Source organism: Apus apus, chromosome 1 (genome assembly GCF_020740795.1).
Source record: "Apus apus isolate bApuApu2 chromosome 1, bApuApu2.pri.cur, whole genome shotgun sequence".
In the NCBI taxonomy this organism is placed as follows: domain Eukaryota; kingdom Metazoa; phylum Chordata; class Aves; order Apodiformes; family Apodidae; genus Apus; species Apus apus.
The window spans coordinates 67,023,071-67,040,403 of record NC_067282.1 but is presented as its reverse complement, the minus strand read 5'-3'; the positions used below and the strand labels follow the sequence as shown (position 1 = coordinate 67,040,403).

General features: G+C 42.0%; 1 long non-coding RNA gene across 1 annotated transcript in view; it reads right to left on the bottom strand.

Annotated features, from left to right (window-relative positions):
• LOC127380607 (uncharacterized) overlaps positions 1-17,333 on the bottom strand; it is a 462,715-nt gene that overhangs the window by 76,935 nt on the left and 368,447 nt on the right. The gene's annotated exons all lie outside the window — the stretch shown is intronic.

Here is a 17,333-nt window from a genome sequence, read left to right as displayed (position 1 = left end):
GTTAAGTGCCTTGTAGACTGACTAGGCTGGCCAGTGCCAGATGCTGGAGGGGACAAGAAATTGGTGATATACAAGGAGGGGTTTCTTTCTTGCATAGTAATTTATTTAGATCAAGCGTTTTCTTGGTAATGTTAGGGGAATTTAGCCCAGTGGTGCATCTGGGGTTGAAAGGCTGCAGTTTTTGTCCCCATTGTCTCAGTTTTGGCACACAGGGATAATGAATTTCACTAACTAACACTCCATGTATTCATTAGCATTTTCTGCTTTTGACCATGGGAGTCAACCTACTTTCTCCTTCTTTTTTTGGAAACCTTCAGAGATGAGGAAAGGAAGTTGCCTCTCAGTAAGCATTTTAAAAATCATTCCCCTGCCACACTCCAAATAAACAGCAGAAAAATTATACTTTGCCTAAATTCTCAAGCAGCTTTGATTTTGCTCAGATGTTATGAAGGAATGTCATCATAAGAGAAGAAGAATTAGTTTACATTCTTTGCTTTTTTTTAAAGCACTGAAAATATTAACACTGGCTCTGCCTGAGCAGCTTCTAATGTCAGTATCTCATCATTCAAGCCAAGTACAGTGCTGACTTTAAAAGCACGCTATAGTCTAAAAACTGGTCCTGTGAAAGTTGTATTGGGGTGCTTGATGTTCACTCTTGTTTATCCCTCACATAAAAGGTAAGGGTTGAGGCAGTTTATTCTTCCTTTTTTTTTTGCTGCCAGTGTTCTGGTATTAAAATTGGGAATTCTACCAGAAATAAACTAGATCAGGTGACAACCTGATGAAGGCAGCAAACAAGGGCTAACTCATCTTCCTGTGGATGGAGTGGATGGATGTCACTAAAAGAAAAAAAACTTCTCAGTAGTTCAGTATTCTCCTCATCAAACCAAAATCTGCCAGCACACGAAACTAAACCTCAGATTTTGTCAGTGTCACCTTTCCCAGTTAAGTGACATTTAAAAGGATATCTTTTAATCAGCTTTGGAAGCTCTGCCTTTCACTTACACACATCATCCTTTTCTTTTTGAAAGAGGAAGCCCAGCAAGCAGTCTCTACTTTGCACTGGTGCAGCCTCACCTTGAGTACTGTGTGCAATCTTGAGCACCTCAGTATAAAAAGGACATAAAGCTATTGGAGAGTCTCCAAAGGAGAGCCATGAGGATGGTGAGAGGTCTAGATTGGATGACTTACGAGGAGTGGCTGGGGTCACTTGGATTATTCAGCTTGGAGAAGCAGAGCCTGAGGGGGGACCTCATTATAGTCTATGGCTTCCTCAGGTGGGGAAGAGCTGGGGCACGTACTGATCTCTTCACTCCTGTGACCAGTGAAATGACTCGGGGAAATGGCAGGAAGATGAATCAGGGGAGGTTCAGGCTGGATATCAGGAAAAGGTTTTTCACCCAGAGGGTGATCAAGCACTGGAACAAGCTCCCCAGGAAAGTGGTCACAGCACCAAGCCTGCCTGAGTTCAAGAAGCATTTGGATATTGCTCTCAGGCACAGGGTGTGATTCTTGGGGTGCCCTACACAGGGACAGGAGTTGGACTCGATGATCCTGATAGATCTCTTCCAACTCAGCATATTCTATGGTTCTATGATTCTTTCTGTGTGCTGTTTGTTACTGCCTGTAAAACACCCTCCCAGTCACATTAGGGTTTCATTTGACTCCACAGTTTTATAGAGAAAAAGAAAATATACAAGGCTTCAGGTGAAAGGATGGCCCACTCACCACTAGACACACTAAGAAGTAATGAAAAGATACAAGTTTTTGTTCTTTTTACCACTGCCACATACATGCCTTCCCAGCAGCAGGAACATCAGGTAAAACCAGCCTCGTTATAAGAGGGTTCAGGTAGAGACTTTTATGTCATTAGTTGTGAAGATGAAAGCTACTTGCAAGTATTGTAAGGTGGGCTTATCACCCTCAAAGATCATGGCCATAGCTTCCAGAGTAAAGTAACAAAGAAAAAGGAAGTTAAGCTGGAATGAAAATATTTGGTGGGGATGCTTCCTGAAATAACAAAATTACCTAAAAGAACACTACTAATTTTTTTAAGCTAGCACTAGCTAATCAAACAATTAAAGGTTGCAGAACTTGCCCTGAATATCAGGGTCAGGTGCTGAAAGACTCTTTTGTAAATTAAGTAAACTCCTGTGGCTAGACAGAAAGCAAACTACACACAAGCCCTCAAAAACCAGTCCCACGTAAAGGATTTCAGAAAAGAAAAGAAAAGAAAAAACAACAACAAAACAAAACAAGGAGACATTCAGTTTTCAGATCAGTCAGGAGCAAATTTTCTTGAACACTTTTTATTCCTTTCAACAGCAACAAGATGAAAAAGGAAGGGCTCTTAAAAATAGTTATTTCAGATTTGCATGGTGCAGACCTATGATCGTAGGTGAGATGTAAAGCGTGAGTCCACATGGTACTTCCTCCTCAAGGAGAACAGAACAAGAAAACTTGAGGCCAAGTTACAGGACCTGACAAAGACAAATGTGGTCTTTTAAAAGGATGGTCAGAAACAGCTCATTTTGTCACTCTGGATGCAAGAGAGCAGAGAAAGAGAACTAAACAACAACCTGAACTCCTAAGCGAGAGAGTCCAATTATCCATGCCTTAGCGCTCTGCTTAAACTGAGGATCCTGGAGGCAGATGATAGGAAGTGTTCAACAAATACAAGTGTTGGATTGGGATAACTGGCCACTCTGCTGGCAAGAATGGAAAAGCAAAACAAAGCAGCTGTATTGAAAGGACTCACCTATACACACAGGCAACAACTAAAGGTGGCTTAGCACTCTCTTGCAGCAGGAATTAAGTCTGTATAGGAAGTATGCAATACTTCAAAGTATTTCCAATTTGAATAAACTGTCAAAATGCCAAACACTATTCATGCACCAAAATTATTATTAAAACATTTCCTATTTGACTTACCAAAACATTTCATTTTGATACCCTGCAAGTACTTCAATGAGATCTTGAGAGTGCAGCTTTTAAAAAATTGTGTCTTGCTTACCTTTTCAAAGACAAGTAATTTTGCATTTGAATGTCACATTTTTTAACTTTGAAAATTGCATTTTGATGCAATTTTTCCTGTAAGGTGAGTCAGGAATATTTGGAAGTGACCCTTTCCAAGTTCTTACAAGAACATAGGGGGTTTCCAGCAAACCAAAACATTTAAACCTGGCCTGCTCTGGAGAGGATGCAGTTCCCTCACATCGCCATCATCCATACCATCCCTTTTAACAAGACCATCCACAGAGAAGAGGATATTCTACTTTCTATTTATGCAAGATCCTACCCAAATGGTTCCAGTACCAGCTGTTTCTAAAGCAGTACAGCCCTGCCCACCTCTCTTGGTTATCTAAACGTGTTTTATGCTTTCTAGGACTGTAAGTAAGCCCCAGTAGGGTGGCCATAGGCCTTCCTTCTGTGCAGCTCACTGAACAGAGCTCTTTCTGCAGGATCTTTTGTGCTGGAATTTCAGGTCCTGTCCACTCTGCCCAAATATTAATAATCCCATGGTGTTTTTCAGATTTATTGGGCTTGTCCTTAAACAAAATCTCACTTCATTTTCTCTTTTTTAGGCAGAAAGCCCAGAGCTAATTGGATGCATTCTCTCTCTTCTGCAGCAACTAAATGTAATGCTGATGTGTGCATATAATGTGGGAATCACGTTAATCATAGGCACACAGATTTCAAAGCCAAGAGTGCTGGTTATGATGACCTAGTCTGATCTGCAGTGTGGCACAAGGCAGTGAATTTCTGCCAGTGATTCCTGCCATGATTTTGCACCTCAGTTCCCATCTGTATAAACGGAGTTGCAGCTTCCAGACACAGGGTTTGTTATGCCTCTCTCAGCTGCATAAAAGAGTTCTTTGTTCCCAGAAACCATCTACCACACTAAAGTCTTGTGGGCTCTGACCAAGCCACCTTTTCACCTTCTTTTTGCTAAAATGAATAGCTTAAGTCTCTTATAACTCTACCCCGAAAGTAAGGTTTCCAGGCTTTGAATTATTCTATAAAAAGACCACATAGGCCTACTCTCTTCGTGTCTCACAAAAATCTTGAAGGTACTAGGCTCCTGCAGTATGGGCTCTTCAACAGCCATACAGTTAATCATTCACAAGTTAGTAATGTCAGCCCCCCCTCTGTTGGATCCACATCCTTTGCCTTGGCACTGAGCACGTTTTTAGTTCTGTCATCTCCTGATATTTTTCAGTTTATACAATAGAATACCCCTGTGCAGAAGTTTTAAATGGATCTTAGCAGCTGCACCTAAGCAGGGCTATGGGCCCCTATTCAGAGCAAGGGCTCAGAAACTTCATACACACTCATAACAAACACAGGGCTTAAACCAAAAGTGGTGAGAAAGATTTCAGATACCCCCAGGTGAGGTATCACCTGGAGTCTTAGCTCTTCTGGTTTAGACTTAGACTTTTAGTTTGCTATGTTATTGCTGACTTTAGAAAGCAAACTTGGTTGAAAGAGCGGCTCCCAGTACTTTCCATTACCTTGCTTGACCTGCCATATTTGTATGCACGTCCAATGCCAGCTGACCAAATGTTCTGTTCCTGTAAATACTAGTAAAAATGCATGTAATCCATGTCAAACTAGCCCTAATTTTCACAGCAAGATTCCCAGGCTTTGCAGTGATCTAATGTGACAGTAGGATCTCAAGTAGTTCACAAATATCAAAAAGTACTAATGTTGTCAATGGATTCATCATGAAATGAGTAAATAATGCAGAATCCTCATTGCTCTAGTATCTTAGTATCTAGCTTGGACAGATACATACAGATATATGCACACACAACTCCAGTTTTCAAAATCCTTGCACATACCTGCATTGTGAAAGTCACTGATTTTAGGAGAGCAAGTGACGTTTGGAGAGTTTAACAGAGATGCTTAAGTGCCAAGTAAGTCCTTTAAGATGTTTCAGATGAAGAAATCCATGAGGTGCATGATAGCAAAGGGAAACCTTCAATAAAACTGTTACCTAAATTGCTCTAATCAAGCAAACAAGAATTGAAGGCTCACTTTAGAGAATAAATTTCAGGTGTTTGTTTTTCAATGTTTTTCCAAGTTTTTTCATTTGCCAATTTCAATTATGTTAGCCACAGTTTGTTGTTTTGGGTTTTTTTAATAAATGAAAATGTTACTAATCCAAAACATCGCTGCAATACACATCTGCATTTACCTGTTTATATTTGCCATTTTTCTATTTTTTAAAAGCTGGGACCAGGAGGAGGAGGAAGGAGTTTGGCAAATAGAGCAAGCAAACAGGTATAAAAATTTTTTACTAAAAACTCTTTTTCAAAAACAACTTTTTCAAGAAAATGTATTTGTAAAAAATACTGTTCTTTTTCATTTTATCATTGAAAATCTATCTAGTGTAAATGCAACAAGGTATACTTTTTTTAGTTGTTATTTTTTGCTTTCTGCAGACTCTGAGAATGTCTTAAGGTTATTTTTACAGACAGCAAGACTAGACATTTATCTTTTTCTTTCTATAAATGCTGGGAGACTTCAGCCCCATTCAGTGGTAATGGCCTAAATTTTTTGCATACATTTGGCACTATTGATATTTACTCTAAGTGTAATATTACTTTTTCTTGCAAAAGTCTGAGACACACAATCCATTGCCCGACTCCATAGTGAGTGTTAGGTAATACTTCCATGTCAAGAAGAAACCTAGGAACCAGAGAGCTGCTATTTCAGCAGAGCTGAGTCGGTGTTTTCATTTTCAACATGCTTTCCACTAAAGATCACTAAAGCCCTTTCACTAATTCTCATCTTGTGATTTCTGCTATTGACAAGTAGAAGCAGAACCCAGCAGAGCAAAGTGATGTAGCATTAGGGTATTGTTTCAAAAGCAACATCTAAATGTGACGGCTGCTCCATTGTCTGGCTCTTAAAACCCAGCCTAGGATTTTCCTTATGGGACAGTGCTCCTGCAAAATAAATAAAAGGCTTGTAGTCTAAACTCCAAAGCCCTCTATAAGATGTTATTGTGTTCCAGGCTCAGCAATAATAAGAGAGACATCACATTACAGCAGATGTACACTTCTGCACTTTCGGAAAGATCAAAGCTTGCCTTGTCTGCAACAACTTAGAATAGATACAGGATGACTTGAGCAAACATGGTCTAAAACACAGTACAGGAAAATGTCATCAACATCCTACAGGCTAATTTAAATCCCAATTTCTTTTTACTGCCTCAAGGCCTGAAAAATCGCACACTTGCATGGCAGCTGGTAAGTACCTCAGTGGACGGAGAAATTGCAAGTGGAGGAGGAAGCACCATAGAAGGGCTTATACCTCTAGGGAACTCTGGAAAACAGAGCAAAAAGGCCATGCATTCAGGTTGAAATGCTTTTTAAAAGGCTTAGTTACCAAAAGGCACCTTCCTCGCATTTTCTACACACCAGCCTCTAAACCAAACATTCCAGTGAACCTCGACCATTGTTCTTACAAAATAACACAACTCAGGCGGAGGCAGTTGAAGCCAAGTGCAGCCATAGCCAGGTGCCAGATACTCCCCCATGGAAACCTCTGTGTAGGTCAGTGGTCCTGGCTCCCCATTACCTCCAAACAACACCTATATACATTGAGGAAGGGGGCCTGATCTTTCCGTCATCTTCTTTGCATCTTCTGCCACTAGCTCTGACAGAAGTTGAGCAGAATGAAAGTTTATGCTAAACTTTATCCAATCCTGGGATGAAGGTTGTGCCTGGAGGTCCTTCTCTCTCCCCTGTGCCTTGCAGCAGGTGGTGCCCAGCAGAGCCAGGAGCAGAACTGAGCGCTGGGTTTGCCCACAGCCTCCCAGGGAGGGCACAACACGGTTGTGGCGGGCTAGACACACCCCAGGAGCATGCCCTGGCTGAAAGTCTCATGCCCTTTAAAATGTTACCATTCAACCTTTAGAAAAAAAATCCCCTTAACTTCTGAATTGCCTCAGCTGGAGGATATGGGCTTTTAGACAGTGGAGGTGTGTGAAGAGCTCAGCAGACACACATCCCCGGGCCAGGCACAGAGCTGCAGCCCCCAGGGCTGGGCAGAGGGTGGCAGCCCCAAGGCTGAGGAGCTGGGGGCTGCCAGGAGGACTGTGGGCTGGCTGCCTGGCTGCAGGTGGGGAGTGAGGGGGTCCTGGAGGAGATTCCTGAGCACTGCCAGCTTCCCCACAGGAAACGTTGGCTGCGTTCTCTGATGTGCTACATGATGGTGTGTGGGCTGTGAATCTGGGTGTTAATGCAGGAGCAGCATATGTGCCTGTGCAGAGAGAGGAAGGGCTTTTTCTTTCTCATTAGGGCCACTAATACCTCTGTAAGATCAAGCACAGGATGATTGTGGCTTGCTCAAAGACACTGAGTAGTTAAGCTGGACACATGATATAACCCTCATTTCTGCTCCCTTGGCCTCCAATTTCTTTTCATTCAGCATCAGGGGCCGATCTCACGCAGCCTCATGGAGTGCTGGTCCTGTCTCACTGGGCAGCTAACACAGGTTAAGTGACAAGAAGTGTGATTCTTTCATGTATCTTTGGCTGATTGCTTTCAAAACAGACTAGTTACAGCAGTTCAAAGATGGAAAACTTAGAACGCAGCACAAAGTATTTTCCAAAGTACGAGATCCTACTGCTGACCTGCTGCTCTCTGGTGAATGTTTATAAAACATCAGATGTGTTCCTTGTGCAGCGTTAGACAATCAGCCATGGCCCCTTCAACTGCAACACACTGTACCTTCCATATTACAGTCATCCTGCCATAGAGCAGAGCTAATATTTAATCCAGTTCAACACACCAAACATTCTAGTCTTGCTTTAATGCTTAACTTCAGCCACAGACAGAACTGAGTCATTTGTGGAAGTGTGAGAGTAAATACACACTATAAAACTATACATTTGTATGTACTATTTCTCCTATAGCATACTTTGGGTTTCCAGTGACAGAAAAGAACCTCGCTATGCTACGTGCCATACAAAACCAGAGCTAAATGCTGAGCTTTGCTCCTCTACCAAAGGAAAAAAAAAAAAAAAGTAAAAAGTTTTAATTTGACAGAGTCCAGCTGTGATTTTGTGACCATTTGGGTCTACAATCAGCCAGTGTTTTGATCTGGCAACATAAAATGGCTCAAGAGGATGGTACAGGAAAACACCTAAATGCAGTGGGGGTGGGAGGGAAATGGAAGAAGATTAAAAGAGCTGATTGCAAGCAGCTGAAACTAGTCAGACTAACCACAGGATTTATGTTGGTGGCGATACATAAAAGTGACTGTGGAAATGCAGTGAAATTTTGGGATCCTGTTTCTCCATTTTTAACCTATCCAGCCTTCTCATGAACTTCCTAAGAGCAATAATTCTGCAAGTCCCTACACAGCCATTGCTCAATTATCCTTACAGCTAGAAAGACTTTCAGGGTTTTTTCTTCCTTTCTTAAAGATCTAATGGAAGTCTGATTTGCTGAACTTAGGCCAAGTTCTTGCCTTATCCCATTTTGACCTGCAGAATCGATCATTGTTCTATCTGTAACACCCTTAGAAATGTCTGAGGACTATCATATTTCCCACCTCTGCTCCTGCCATGCTCTCTTTCCTAGACTAAACAAAACTGATTCTCTCAGCCTTTACTCCCAGTTCATGTTTTCTAAGCCTCTTATCACTCTTGTTGCTCCGATGGTGACTCTTTCATGTTCATCTACATCTTACGGACAGGGCAGTTCATCCAATATGGACATCTGCTAGGCTGTGGTGTAAGCTCACAAAGGGAGAGCACTGGTAATGTGAGAAATACAAACTTATTAATACGGAACAAATGATATATATCAGCAGTAGATTAGCAAGAATTATTCCATACTCCTAGAGATTGACTGAGATAAAAGATATTGTTTCTACCTTTGGCTTTATCTGGAGAGGAACTAGACGGAAGAGGCTGTTGACTGTTTCATTGACTCGGGCTTTCATAAAGAAGTCATTAATATGACAGTTCTTCCCATCTCTGCAAGCAGTCAGTGACCTGTCAGTGGAAAAGCTGGAGTGAAGGAGCCTGTGGATCATAAGTTTTACTAGCACTAAAATCCTTCTGTCTGATGCATGATGATAGCAAATCACAGACACACACTCTATGAAGCAAGGACATAGCAAAAAAGCATGTCCATCCTGTGCAAGGAGCATGGTGGCGAAGCCCTTCAATTTGGTATCCACTCTGGTAGCTCTGGAACAGGAGGTAGTACTGCTGTATCACACAACTTTGTATCAAAACAAACAAACAAAATTATTCTATCATGCCATCTTTTAGGTCAACAGAGAATGCTCCTTGCACAGCTTTTCAGCTTTAACTAACACAAGCCTGATATGGCTTATTTGTACACAGCAGGTTTGAAGCATAGGGCGAATCAGAAAGGCATCTTGCAGAATGGAGCCTCTGTGGCATGCTTATCAGCCAAATTAAAGCCCAACAAAATCCCCCTTTATTTTTTTTCTAGGGTCAGAACTGAGTTTGTTTGTTTGTTTGGCACTGTCTCACATAGTGGTGGATGCCAGCTGCAGAAGTAGCCTACCTCCCATCTCAATTCCCCTTCCAGAAAAATTACAAGGATGCACCCAGCTCTGCCCCATTCTGCTGTGGGAGTTTACTGGTTCCCTTGCTGGGGCCATCTATCAGCATCAGCTTTCGTCAGCAGGGCCTGAGAATCTTTTAAAGAACAAGCTGAAAAAGTATGAGAAGTATGGGGGGGAACAGTGTTTTTCCTCCAAGTCCTCCAGGAAAGTTTGAGCCCACAGTTTATTTATTATTTTACTCAACATTTACTATGGGAAATAAGGAAGAGGAAAGCAAGGGTCATCTGGAATAGGCTCACATCCAAACTACGCCACTGAGAAAAGGAAAGATAGCCAGAATAGCCGCATGCACAAACAGACAGTAATTCCACCAATTCCTTAGTTGATCATGTCACTCCCCACCCTGTACACCTCAACTACTGCCTCACCCACTTCAAACTAGAGATTATGCTGTGCTTCTTCTCCAGTGGCCCTACGGGCTCACAGCATGATTCTCTGCTCCCCCATTTCTTTAATCATTTACACCAATGCCAAGAGTGAGTAGAAAACTATCCGGTCAAGAGCCAGAGCTTGGAAATCAGATAACCATCCATGCTAGCAAGGGGTTCTCCCCTACTGCACACCACTTCATGGGATGAGATATAAGGAAGAGAGCCATGCTGTTCTTCTCTAAACCCACTTCTATTTGTCTAGACATGTACAAGCACTTTCCTGAATGTCCCTTCCCCTTATCTCTCAATGCCCTTTTTCTCCTCTTTGCAGCTCCTGACATCACCAGCAGCATCTGTAAGAGGCCTTCCGCCCACTAAGATCTTCACCCCAATGTTTCCTCTGCTGTGAGCATATGGCAGGGGGAGGAAGGTACTCTTCAGGTTATCTTCCTGTTTTGATATCACTCTGTGGAAGAATTTCAGACCTATCATCTGCAGGGGAAAAAAAAAAAACCATAAAAAACCATACAAAATCTGTGCAGCAGAAGACTTAATGGTAAGCATCCTGTTGTGACCCAGTCTCTATTGCTAGCCTAGATCCCTCGTAAGATACGTAAAAAATAAAAAGGGGTGAGATCAGGAAGAGTATAAACCAGAACTTAAGTTATAATACTATCGCAAAATAGGTAAGCCTATTCTTGTGGAATCTTTGGTCCTAAACATTTACAGATGGAAAATACGGACATCCTTCTGGATATTGTTTTTCCCAGTGCATTCTACTTGGCAGCTCAAAACCTTATAGCAGGAGGATGACAGTAGAATTTCAGGGATCAGTTTAAAGCCTTGTGCTGTAAAAGATCATCTGGTGTTTGACCTACACACAAACTGAAGGCCTTGGGAAGACCACCACCCTGGGATTTTAAAATCAAAGCATGTGTAGGCTCTGTGTACATACACATTACATCTAAAACACACATGAGTTCAGGTCCTGACAGGATTTAAGACCCCTGTCAATACCATCCACATGTAACAGCAGTGATAAGCTGAAGTTCCTACACGTACTCTGCTCACTGCCCAAGTACTGGTCTGTTACAGCTCAGGTTAATGACTTGATGTATGTCAGACCTTTCATTGAGGTTGTAGTGCTAATTAACAGGTTAGGTAATCTGAAGCATACACAGTTCTGGCAGCTCAGATTATCAGGTGATAACCTCACCACCTGTCTGAGCCAGAAGGTGCCTCAGTCTCACTCCATAGGAATGGATGGCAAGACTATGAATTGTATTTAGCCTCCCTGTTCCACCTGTTCCTCCCTATCTGCACACTCCTTGCCTAGCCAGGGAAATAGGTGTCTCCAAGGCCATTGTTTATGATATGCACATAGAGAACATCTACATCTGCACTTGCAACCTCAGAGGCAGCTCCAGGCACACGTGGCCCACGCGTGTGCAGCCAGCCCAGCTCTCCAGGAGCCTGGAGTCACACCTGCAACTCAGTCAGCTGAAACACATTGTGTTTATCTGCCTACACGAGCCAGCCCTCCGCTCCTGCCAGGAGCAATTCTTGTTTATTCTGCATCTGTCTGCCTTTCCTGGCACCCTGTGTTGTAGTGTCTAAGAGCCAGCGAGGCGCAAGCGGTTGGATGGATGAGCTCATTTTGTTCAGGTGCCCAAAGAGCCATTGGGTGGGTAATGGCTTTTGGTCAAAAGCCAACAGTATTGAAAAGCAAGGCTTGATGACAAATGGCAGAACTTAAGATGTCCAGTCTCTAATTATGATGAATTTAAACAAACTAAAAACCTTTAAAAAGCAATTTCCTTGGGCACCAGAGAAGTTCAGATCATGCTGGGAGTTCAGGATTCACACTGTGACTCATCTTGGGTGACATGCTATGTTTTTATTCACTTACTTTCCTCAAAAACAACCACTTGATGCTTTAGAATAAACATCTGTCAGGAAACACATCATATCCTATAGGAACAGAAGGAGGAAACTAAGCTTTGTTCATGAAATTCTAAGAATGTGTTTTTAATGACAAAGGCCTGAGGCAGTTTCCCATAATTAGTTTACAGGAACATATCAGAGAGATTCTGGCAGGCTGCACAGGGCTCATAAATCTGCATGATTTTAAAGTATTCCAGGGTCCCTTCAAAGGGGCTGGACCAGAGGCAAAAATAGCAGGATGCCCTTCATGTGGTAATTCCAGACTCTGCATACCAGGAGGTATCGGGAGTCTTAATGAGACATCCACTCTCTGGAGACTTTTACCTCTAATCTACACCAAAGAGAAGGGAGGGGAAAGTAAATAAATAGAAGTGCTCACATTCTTTGGTAGATCCAAAACAACTTCCGTATTATTTAATGTTTTCTCATTGCTGACCAGCCATGACCCAGTAGATGAAATAAGTCAATAAATTCTTCATTAGAAATAAGGCCAAGTTCCCAGGCAAATTTAAATGCATCTCACTAGTGTCAGCTGCACTTTCTCCAAGAAAATCCCACCAGTGCCAGCATGGTAGCCCAGTCCTGTATCAGGTGACATGGAAGCCAGTATGTATTTTCTTCTAGGCTGTAGGAGAGAGTCAGAGCTGGTGTGTTCAAGATTCAGAAAAAGAGACCTGCTCCAGTGAGGCAGGGTCACCCCTAGACAGGCTCACAGCACTTGCAAAGTGTTTGGATAGGAGAGAGAGCCACACCAACCAATATGCCCAGGACGCTTCACCTCCAGTGAGGTACGTTCAGCAAACGCTGCAACTGTCCAGTGGTTTTGGTTTGTGAAAATGGTTTCTTCCCATGAAGATGCAAAACACTCAATGGGCAAATTTAAAATTATATGTTTTCATTAATTTCTCTTAAGATTTGTTGTGTTTTTCTCAAACCCTGGAAGTGTTGTACAGAGACCTTGTATATGAATATCACTGCTCCACTGGTAAGTACCAGAGCAGTAATGGAGATTTGTTGTTGTTGTTGTTTGGAGTTTTTTAATCCCCAAGGGAAGACAGGAGTGACTGTCATTGTCACTGCTGACCATCCTTACGGTCCTCCAACACACCTCTTTTGCTTGCCTCCCACAAAGCATGGAAACATTTCCTTACTCTCTGCTTGTGGTTCCTGCAGACTGAAGATAGAATCTGAGCAGATCAAGAAGTGATGAAAGAAAATAATTGCAACAATAATACTAAGAGAGATAGCAGTACCTATAACCACCTTCAAACCTTGTAGCCAAGCAACTTATAGCACTTCACATAGCCCTTTTGTCCTGGTGTTTTGTGGTAAGTGTTATTGCCCTTTTCAAAGCAAAGGCCAATAAGCCAGAACATGAAATCCAGTCTCCTGAGACCCAGATTTGTGCTTTAATTGAAATGGATTACTGTGTATAAAGTTATGCCATACTCCAGTCTGCATGTTAACACTGAGATAATTAAGTGTTCCAAAACAAGGACACTTCTATGAGAAATTTCATTTCCAAACTACATAACAACCATTCTGCTTAAATTAGCTCTCACATATTTCTTAGTGTTAAAAGCATGAAGTGTTTAGTTTTAGTTTTAACTTCCAGGTATGGTGATGTACTGTATTCTTAAAGATGAGTTAAAACACACATGCTGTTCATCACCTGTTATCATTCATCCAGTTTTGGTCGTAAGACCAGATGGTTTTGCTTTCTGGTTCTTGTGAGCTAACAAAGCCCCTGTGCCTTTTGGGAATATGGTGTGACACAGGGCAGTAACAGTAGTAATAATATATTCAGTGAAATTCAAGAACAGAAAATCTTTACTCAAACCTTCTCTTGAAATAAACAGAGCAAAGCCTGCCCCTCAACAAGCCCTTTTAGAACATATATACAAGAACATATATCTTTGACTCCATTCAGCAGTTCTTATTCAAAAGTAATGCAACCTGAGCATCAGAGCACACTAAGAACAGTCAAACCTCCTATATCTTTCATTCCTATAGAAATTGTCATTGTTCTGTCAGTGAGACACCTTGACATCATTCAGTTGACTCAGCAGAGTGAAGAAGCTTCACATGAGGATCTACAGCAGGTTAGACAATAAGGTCTGCCTCTTTCTCCCTCCTTTTCTGCCTTTCATAAAATGAAAATGCTTCCACTTTGTAAAAAGCCTTGGAAGTCACAGAAGAAAAAACAGACTGAAATGCAGTGAACCATCATCCAGATCACTTACCAGTATATAGACTCAAGGATGCCAAGATCTGATGCCCAGGTCCATGCCTGCTGAAGGCCTTTATCTTTCAAATGTAGAATTTATCTTTCAACCTGACTTGAAGAAATTAATTGCTCAATATTTTGCACTTATAGCAGCCACAAACAACTACAACCAACACTAGAACCTAAGTAGCCCCAGGGAACCAGGGCCTTTAATTCTCATTATATTCCAAATAGCAGGACCCAGCTGGGAAAGGCAATCAGCTAACTTCTCACCAGCTGGCAACTATCAGGAACTAAGTGCATGGAGTGAGTGAGTGCTTCACTTCAGACACTTGAATGAAGTAATGTTTTACAGTGCTAATGTAAATACAGTTCAATGGAGAGGATGCTGGCAGGAAGCCACAGTAAGGACATAAATTCATGGTGCTGGAAGACCAGCTTGGCTTGGCCTGCTGAAGTAGTTCACAAAGCAATCCAGCATCTCATATAAATAAACTTTTTACCCAGGTAGTAAACCAAGAGAAAGGCTGGATTTTCTATCAAATGTCATGATTTAACAGATGGTTCCATTTCCTCCACAATTCACCCTGGTCCTGAAAAAGAAAAAGTGAAAGGAAAGAGTTTCTCAGATACATCTGAGTTATTTCAGCTAGCCAGTTCACTTGAATGGTTCACAAAGCAAATGAGATGCTACTCCCTTCTCATTCGCTCTCACTTGCATCACTCAAGATGCTAACTGATACTGCCCCAAATTACAAGATTTGGGCTGTGAATATGTATCTTCAGAGGCTTCTCCAAAGAAAAGAAGCTCTCCAAATGTTCCTCCAAAGAGGAGCCACAGAATCTTCTTGGATTATTAACTAACAACATTCTGTAGCTTTCCCACTTGCATCTTGCAAGCTCATTATAAACACCAAATCTTATGAATGCTTGGGAATCCCTCTGGCACCTGGTTTGACTGACATGGGAAGAGTACAGGAAATGTATGTTGTCTGCAGGCATTTGTTCTCACTGGCATTTGCCAGTGGTCTGATGAAGGTAGTCTGAACTCAGTATAAAAACACCACAGAGGGGTGTTTCACGTTTTTGCTTCTGGTAAATCAAATAGCTGTATCTTCCATCATTGGTAATGGATTGTGCCACTGATTCAGTGTTTATTCAACAAGACTTGAACCTGTGTGATGGCTGCTCACAAGCACCTACTACATTTTTGCTCCCTTCCCTGAACAGGTCTGCTCATGTTGATACATAGGGGCATTTTTTTATGGCTAGCTTTGCTCTCTCACAGTCTTTCAAAGCTGAAATCATATATTCCTCAAATCACTCTTTCTTTAATTAGAGAATCACTGTGTCTGAAGAGCTGTGGCCACCAAGGCTGCATAATATAATGTACCTACAAATCCCTTCTTCCTGTTCTAGTTTTGATGTCTAAACAAAATTCTTCCCTCTCTCAAATCATCTCAGATCACAGAGATCCATAGACATTGCCAGCACCCATCTCAGTATCTTACATACATTTCCCGGGGAGAAAGTGTTCTCTCACACAGCTGTCTGTGCAACGTTCAGAAGCCAAGGAAAACATAACAAGCTGTTGCTATACAGAGGCCACCAGTAATGCAGCACGCCATGCCTGCTGTGTAGGATGACTCCTGGGATGTTTGAGCTCCAGCGGAAGGCTGTGGGCGCAGGGTCTCCTGTTACATCTGGAATTCACATAGTGCAGTACACAGCCCTTATCCTCACCCCTAACCCTAATCCTTCTCTTGATCTATATAATCCCTATAAGCATCAATGCAGACTCCATTTGACTGAAAAAGCAGGACTGAGTCTTACATAAGGAAGAATATAATTATTTACTATCAGCTTTGGATATCTGATTAAAGATGCCATCACAAGGGTCCCGGCTTTCCAAAAAGTACTGGATTCCCTGTATACCCAAGGCAATTCTGCAGCTTGCAGACCCGGTTCAAGAAAATGTGAGCTCTTTCTGAAGTCAGTTTCTTAGGCCAGCTCTTCAACATACTCCTTCTCCCTCATCAGATCTTATAATTTACCAACAGCTGGGACTCAAACTCTGAACTGGGACGGTCAGGCTTCTCACATCTGGGACTGTCATTGCTGTCTCAGACATGTCATGCTGACAGTGGGCACTGCAGGCAAAGATTTAAGATGTGGCCATTACAGAAGTGCAACTGAAATGGGCAAGAAAAGTAATTTACTGACTGTTTGTACATGACGTACAAACATACCCAAAGAAAGCGGTTTACGACCACATTTTCTCAAATAAAGAAGCTGCTTACTTTTCTGATTTAAAATCAACACAGTGGGTATTTTATTTTAAAACAACACAAAGTTAGATGCAGTAATGCAGGAATTCATAAACAAGTTTAAATTCCAATCTCCCAGCAGGGGGAGGGTGAGAGAAAGAGAGAGAAGGGAGTCATATTCCTTGGAAGAAAGGGAGAGCTGCTGTCACAATCAGAAACAGTGACATGTGGAGAGTTAGTACAGTAGCACATATAGAGCTACATTTAAAACCAGAGGAAGAGGAAAACCTTCCCAGCCATGGCCAAGGTAGAAGGGATGGTGCTAAGAAGGGAAAGTTTAGTGGTGAGCTGCAATTTGTATCCTCCATCCTGCCATCAACTGCTGGTCCACCAGCCAGGGTGTTTATACTGTGGTAGGCAAGGCACTTTGCCTGGATGAGCCTGAAGTTGCTGCCTAGCTTTAAAGCCTGCCTTCTGCTCTCCCCACTGTTTTTTAAATGTCATCTTGGATCTCCATTCTTTTTTGTTTTCCTTTTCTATGCACAGCTGCCTGCCAGCAGGCTTGCTAAATTCTAAAAGCCTTCCCTGACATCAGGGTTGCAGAGTCATTGCTATCTGTGTATCAAGCTCAGTAAATGGGAGCAGGACACTTTTGGGTTTTTCAACAGACAAACCCACAGAAATGCTCTAGGATTCTATAGGATGGAAAAAATGCACAAATGGGAATCCTATATTTTGTGGCTAAGGACAGGAAAGGCAGAAATACTTAGATGAGGTGATGAGAGGCCCACTTGTAGCAACAACAGAAAAAAATACATTTTAAAAAATGAATCATACATTCCAGGGTTCAAAATATACAGTGTCCTAAGACTAGCTGCTTTTGGCATTTTTAAACCATGTTTTTTGAAT